The 7315-nt window shown below is 43.6% G+C and overlaps 3 non-coding genes across 3 annotated transcripts in view; all 3 read left to right on the top strand.

Moving 5' to 3' along the window:
• Positions 1-2865: 2865 nt before the first annotated feature.
• On the top strand, positions 2866-4786 carry LOC148166724 (small subunit ribosomal RNA). The gene has a single exon (XR_015770979.1). It is a non-coding gene; the product is annotated as a small subunit ribosomal RNA (ribosomal RNA).
• Positions 4787-6408: 1622 nt separating this feature from the next.
• LOC148166725 (5.8S ribosomal RNA) lies at positions 6409-6566 on the top strand. The gene has a single exon (XR_015770973.1). It is a non-coding gene; the product is annotated as a 5.8S ribosomal RNA (ribosomal RNA).
• Positions 6567-7224: 658 nt separating this feature from the next.
• The window catches only part of LOC148166726 (large subunit ribosomal RNA), a 4039-nt gene continuing 3948 nt past the window's right edge, over positions 7225-7315 (top strand). The window contains exon 1 of the ribosomal RNA XR_015770975.1: positions 7225-7315. This exon is cut by the window's right edge and continues 3948 nt beyond it. This is a non-coding gene — a ribosomal RNA (large subunit ribosomal RNA).

Genomic DNA, 7315 nt, shown 5'->3' on the forward strand with positions numbered 1-7315 from the left:
TCCGAACTCGGAAGTGTAGCGGTTGACAAATTTACATTGACCAAAAGTCCGAGAAAAATCGAAATTAAATCCAAACGAACAAATGTTTGGGTCGAACTAGCATCGATAGAAGGTAGATTTTATAATTTCAAGCTCCTAATTAAACGGGATCTAAAACCCTCTGGAAACTGAGGCGTTCGAAATTTTGATGAAAATTTTTCTAAGTCCGAAATAGGAACTGTGGCGGTCGAGCGAAATTTTTCTAAGTCCGTAGTCGAAACTGAGGTGTTCGAATTTTTGATAAAAATTTTTCTAAGTCTCATGTTGGAACTGTGGCGGTCGAGCGAAATTTTTCCAAGTCCGAAGTCGAAACTGTAGCGTTCGAACGAAATTTTTCTAAGTCCGAAGTCGAAACTGTAGCGTTCGGCGCTCATTCGTCTAAGTCCGAAGTCGGAAGTGTAGCGGTTGACAAATTTACATTGACCAAAAGTACGAGAAAAATCGAAATTAAATGCAAACGAACAAATGTTTGGGTCGAACTAACATCGATAGAAGGTAGATTTTATAATTTCAAGCTTCTAATTAAACGGGATCTAAAACCCTCTGGAAACTGAGGCGTTCAAAATTTTCATCAAAATTTTTCTAAGACCGAAGTAGGAACTGTGGCGGTTGACCGAAATTTTTCTAAGTCCGTAGTCGAAACTGAGGTGATCGAATTTTTGATGAAAATTTTTCTAAGTCTCATGTTGGAACTGTGGCGGTCGAGCGAAATTTTTCTAAGTCCGAAGTCGAAACTGTAGCGTTCGAACGAAATTTTTCTAAGTCCGAAGTCGAAACTGTAGCGGTCGACCAAAATTTTTCTAAGTCCGATTCGAAACTGAGGCGTTCGACCGAAATTTTTCTAAGTCCAATTCGAAACTGTGGCGGTCGAGCGAAATTTTTCTAAGTCCGAAGTCGAAACTGTAGCGTTCGGCGCTCATTCGTCTAAGTCCGAAGTCGGAAGTGTAGCGGTTGATAAATTTACATTGACCAAAAGTCCGAGAAAAATCGAAATTAAATGCAAACGAACAAAAGTTACGGTCGAACTAACACCAAACAAGGGTGGCTGTGATAATTTCAAACCCCTAACTAAACGGGATCTAAAACCCTCTGGAAACTGAGGCGTTCGAAATTTTGATGAAAATTATTCTAAGTCCGAAGTCGGAACTGAGGTGTTCGGTCGAAATGCCGTAAAAACGTAAAAAATATTTTTTTCAAAACACCGTTAACGGCATTCGAGTCCTAATGACCCTTGAAATTGATCTGCGAAATCAGAATTTTAAAATTCCGTCTCTAAGTACCCAAACGGACTTTTGCACCGAGCGATCAGACCGATTTACCCGACCCCTCGCCCATAGCGAGCGGCCGGCGCGCTATGGGATTTCGACCGTTTCGCGCATCGAGTGATTCAGAGCTGAACGCTGCCGCGCTGGCATATATAGGGATAGTAGTGGTGGTATGTAGCAGCGGACAAAAGCGTACGATCGAAATGTGATTTTATGTGCGTCCGATTATCTTGTTACCTCTCGTACACCGCGACTTACCCGTAGTTGGGACGATGGCCGGAATGTGTACCCTGTGGACCCACCATCGTTTGAGGGATGACAAATCTTGCCATTGACCATGCACAGCGAGATTGCGGATGCGGCGAGCGTTTCTATGTTAGCGGTCCAAATGCAATCAAAGATTTTATGTGTTCGTGTCAGAACGACCAAAAATTAACAAATGCGTCAACTCACTAAAGTCCGAGCGAGAATTTTGAAATAAATAAAATTTCATAAACTCGTAACGTGTGAATATTTCTAAAGAGAAATCTCACAATAAACCGTCGCTTTCAATCTAGCGAAGAGTATGGAGAATGTTTGAACTTTTGCTTGTCGACGACGATATTTTTTCTTTACGATAAAATTTCAAGTCGATGTGCCCAAAAATCTCTAAATTTTGAACTGGGAAATTATTTCTTCGTCCGATGAATCGCATTGATCTCTGTTTTTGACGAAAAAAAGACGGATAAAATGCAGCATTCAATCAAGGATATAAAATAAAAGAAAAATTTTCCGTAAAAACTATATTACAATGGAGGATTATGTTTCTACTTTTCGTCCGATGAGTCGCAACAAAAATAAGTAATCCATCCGTCGTTGTTCGTTTAGTCGATCTGAATGCACTGTAAAAATTTATTAAAGTAAAATGTTACGTTGCATTTCATGAATTTTGACAAACGTGTACCGAAATGTGTACAAATTATTTATTTCGACGACGACGACAACTTAGAACGGATGAATAAAATTAATTGTTGCAAGATTCAAACAAGGATGAAAAAGTCATAGAAAATTATTCCGTAACCATGATATTGGATTATTTTTTCTTCACTCTCTCCTCCGATGAGTCGCAACAAATAAAAATCCATAAATCAATTCATCCGTCGTTGTTCGTTTAGTCGATCTGAATGCACTGTAAAAATTTATTAAAGTAAAAATGTTACGTTGCATTTCATGAATTTTGACAAACGTGTACCCCGAAGTGTGTACAAATTATTTATTTCGACGACGACGACAACTTAGAACGGATGAATAAGAATAAAATTGTTGCAGGAGATTCAATCAAGGATGATGTGAGAAAAATGTCGAAAAATTTTCCATCCAGAAAGATCGCGTGGCGTTACGTCTCTTCTTACGAGGTTTTCGTTTCGCAGACACGCACACTTTCTTCAAAACAATAATAGGAAAGTGTTCAGTTTTTTATAAGAGCAGCAGGTGTCTTTCCGAAATTCTACGATTATTGTAGCTTATATGACTAGAAGGAAAGAAAGACTAAAACTCTCTTATTTTAAAACAAGAACGCAGTTCCCTGGTTGATCCTGCCAGTAGTCATATGCTTGTCTCAAAGATTAAGCCATGCATGTCTCAGTACAAGCCAAATTAAGGTGAAACCGCGAAAGGCTCATTAAATCAGTTATGGTTCCTTAGATCGTACCCACATTTACTTGGATAACTGTGGTAATTCTAGAGCTAATACATGCAAACAGAGCTCCAACCGGAAACGGAAGGAGCGCTTTTATTAGATCAAAACCAATCGGTGGCGGTCTCCGTCATCGTACAACTTGGTGACTCTGAATAACTTTACGCTGATCGCACGGTCTCGCACCGGCGACGCATCTTTCAAATGTCTGCCTTATCAACTGTCGATGGTAGGTTCTGCGCCTACCATGGTTGTAACGGGTAACGGGGAATCAGGGTTCGATTCCGGAGAGGGAGCCTGAGAAACGGCTACCACATCCAAGGAAGGCAGCAGGCGCGCAAATTACCCACTCCCGGCACGGGGAGGTAGTGACGAAAAATAACGATACGGGACTCATCCGAGGCCCCGTAATCGGAATGAGTACACTCTAAACCCTTTAACGAGGATCAATTGGAGGGCAAGTCTGGTGCCAGCAGCCGCGGTAATTCCAGCTCCAATAGCGTATATTAAAGTTGTTGCGGTTAAAAAGCTCGTAGTCGAATCTGTGTCCCGCGCCGCCGGTTCATCGTTCGCGGTGTCAACTGGCGTGCCGCGGGACGTCCTGCCGGTGGGCTTAGCTCGAGAGGGCGGCCCAACTCAATCCCGCCGCGGTGCTCTTCATTGAGTGTCGAGGTGGGCCGGCACGTTTACTTTGAACAAATTAGAGTGCTTAAAGCAGGCTAAAACTTCGCCTGAATACTGTGTGCATGGAATAATGGAATAGGACCTCGGTTCTATTTTGTTGGTTTTCGGAACCCCGAGGTAATGATTAATAGGAACGGATGGGGGCATTCGTATTGCGACGTTAGAGGTGAAATTCTTGGATCGTCGCAAGACGGACAGAAGCGAAAGCATTTGCCAAAAACGCTTTCATTGATCAAGAACGAAAGTTAGAGGTTCGAAGGCGATCAGATACCGCCCTAGTTCTAACCATAAACGATGCCAGCTAGCGATCCGCCGACGTTCTTCCGATGACTCGGCGGGCAGCTTCCGGGAAACCAAAGCTTTTGGGTTCCGGGGGAAGTATGGTTGCAAAGCTGAAACTTAAAGGAATTGACGGAAGGGCACCACCAGGAGTGGAGCCTGCGGCTTAATTTGACTCAACACGGGAAACCTCACCAGGCCCGGACACCGGAAGGATTGACAGATTGAGAGCTCTTTCTTGATTCGGTGGGTGGTGGTGCATGGCCGTTCTTAGTTGGTGGAGCGATTTGTCTGGTTAATTCCGATAACGAACGAGACTCTAGCCTGCTAAATAGGCGTATTTCGACATCCCAAAGGCCCGTCGATCCTGGGTTCGCCCGGTGGTCGTGCGCGGTTTTTACTGTCGGCGTACAAACAATTCTTCTTAGAGGGACAGGCGGCTTCTAGCCGCACGAGATTGAGCAATAACAGGTCTGTGATGCCCTTAGATGTTCTGGGCCGCACGCGCGCTACACTGAAGGAATCAGCGTGTCCTCCCTGACCGAGCGGTCCGGGTAACCCGCTGAACCTCCTTCGTGCTAGGGATTGGGGCTTGCAATTGTTCCCCATGAACGAGGAATTCCCAGTAAGCGTGAGTCATAAGCTCGCGTTGATTACGTCCCTGCCCTTTGTACACACCGCCCGTCGCTACTACCGATTGAATGATTTAGTGAGGTCTTCGGACCGGTACGCGATGGCGTTTCGACGTCGTCGATGTCGCTGGGAAGATGACCAAACTTGATCATTTAGAGGAAGTAAAAGTCGTAACAAGGTTTCCGTAGGTGAACCTGCGGAAGGATCATTAACGTGTCCTCGTACACACGAATTTTGACATATGTATAATTTATTATTATGCATTTTCATTTGATCGTGTCGATGTACACTTTATGTTTTTACAACACCGTCGTCGATGACATGGAGTCGACGGCACGATCTTTTGTCGTGCCGTTGCTTGTTTCTTTTTGAAACACCGTGTGTACGACGTTTTGAACTACGAATCGTACATATTCGGAAAAACAATAGCGTTACGCTGGCCCGCAGCGCCGGTCCTTGCGATCGAGTTTTTCACCTTTTTTGAACGAGAAAAACCGAATTCGCTCGGGCATACGGCTGTTTCTTCGGGTACCTAGATTTTTTGATTTTTTTTGTACTATCTCTCGATCTTTTCCAATGATGGAAAGAAGGAGGGACGCTTTCGGTTTTTCGACCGGATCGCGGAAAGTTGTGAACTCCACCGCGAAAGTCGAAAGACGTTAGAAGTCCTCTTTTTTCGGACACACGGAGAGGATGTAGCAGAGTAGTCGAGAAAGAAGAAAATCGCAGGTGTCGAATTAGGTTACGACACCGTGGGTTTTAAATGATTTACGCCCGGCTACGGGACCGGCGAGAAACGCTCCCGATTCTACGATTCGCGTGAATGATGTTCGTCGTTAGACGCTTCAAAGAGTTTTTTGAAAGCGCCGTTAAACGAGCGATCGCACACACATCACACCTTGCTTTTTTAATGTTTTTGGTAGATGTGGTAAAGTGATTTCGTTAGAAACGGTAAAATTCTCTTTACGGAGCGTACGACTGCACCATTTCAAAATTATATACACCGTCAATCGTCATTAAGTCACGATATAGAACGGTAAACTTGAGGATTTTATGTTAGACGCTCAGTCTGGCACGTCTATAAATTTTTTCGTCAAAATTCACGATCTGTCTTCGGTTTGGCGACGAAAAAATATAGAAAGAAAATTGAAACACGAACACAAAGACCGCCCGCGAAAATCTCTTTTCGCTTACGGCGGATACTAATTCGCTTTTTCATAACGAGTACGATGATGTAATGATGTGTTCATTCCGATCGATCAAAAACCGTCTCTTCGTCACACTTTTTAAAGTGCTTGACACACACACACGCACACTAAATGAAAGACACAATAAAGGAAAACTACCGAAAATGTAGTTTATGAGAGAAAGCAGCATTATTTATTAAAATTATTGCTGAGAAAAAGGAAATTGGCAAATTCCTAATTAAAATCGTATCGAACATGTCCCATCTTCACACATACATGCTCGTACTTTGCGTGTAAAAGCGGAGACCGCGTGAAAAAGAAAAGTGCTTCTTTTTCGGTGCGCGGATACAAATTTGTGTTTGGGTTAATATTTTTTTTAATTTTTTCGTACGCGTAAAACTGAGACCGACGATCGCGTTCCCTTTCAGACGAGAAAGTACGGACGAAAGACAATTAAGAGCGAGAATCATAAATATCCATACCACAACACCGAAATTTTAGACGTGGCACGTTTCGGAACCACGAAGATCATTTTCGTTTCGGATGTACGCACGTACGCAAAAATTTTTGCAAGACGTGTATAGACAGCTGGACGATCGGCATGATCGGGGTTCTTGTGGAACGAGCGTTTAAATTTTAAAAAGATTACCCTGAACGGTGGATCACTTGGCTCGTGGGTCGATGAAGAACGCAGCTAATTGCGCGTCAACTTGTGAACTGCAGGACACATGAACATCGACATTTCGAACGCACATTGCGGTCCTCGGATATAATGTTCCCTGGACCACTCCTGGCTGAGGGTCGTGTCAATTTCAAAGACTGCTCGGTTTTCGTTTTCGGACGAAAACGTCGGAGCGTGTTGGATGTGTTGCGACGCGTCGAATAGGTACTCATTAATGTACGTGATCGTCACTTACGTCACGATATAACGACGCACGCCTCGAACGTGTGCCGAGACGTTTACTCGAGCGTGTTTTTTCGTCAAAAAGGACGGGACGGGTATGCTTTGTATTTTTTTTTTACAAAGTCCGTCGGACGTCCACCTTGCGAATCATAAATACGAAAGTGTTTACGTCGGCACATGTTCTTGCGTGGTGTGTCGTAGAATCGTGTGTTTGTGTGCGTTTCTCGTGCAGCGAGTAAATTTGCGCGACATCTTAAGACGCGAAAGCGACCAACTACTACTTGTTGTAGTTGTTGGCTGGTCTTTCGGCGTAGCACGTCCTATTTCTTCAACATGTCGTCATTTAAAAAAAAAAATGGCGTTTTAAGGTTGAGAACGTTATAGACGGTCGTCGTGTCCGAGACGTGTAATGCAAATCGCGACAGACGTCAGATCGTAAGCGTTTCTGTAAACTTAGCCATTTTTTAAAAAGAAAAATGACGAACACGTATAGCAAGGAATGGGAGACGTGTCGTGATCGTCGAAATGACCGAATGAAAAATTTTTATTTTTCATATGCGACCTCAGAGCAGGTGAGACTACCCGCTGAATTTAAGCATATTACTAAGCGGAGGAAAAGAAACTAACTAGGATTCCCTCAGTAGCGGCG

This window comes from Gnatocerus cornutus, unplaced genomic scaffold (genome assembly GCF_029298725.1).
Source record: "Gnatocerus cornutus isolate USDA-ARS CGAHR unplaced genomic scaffold, icGnaCorn1.1 Chromosome186, whole genome shotgun sequence".
NCBI classification, from domain to species: domain Eukaryota; kingdom Metazoa; phylum Arthropoda; class Insecta; order Coleoptera; family Tenebrionidae; genus Gnatocerus; species Gnatocerus cornutus.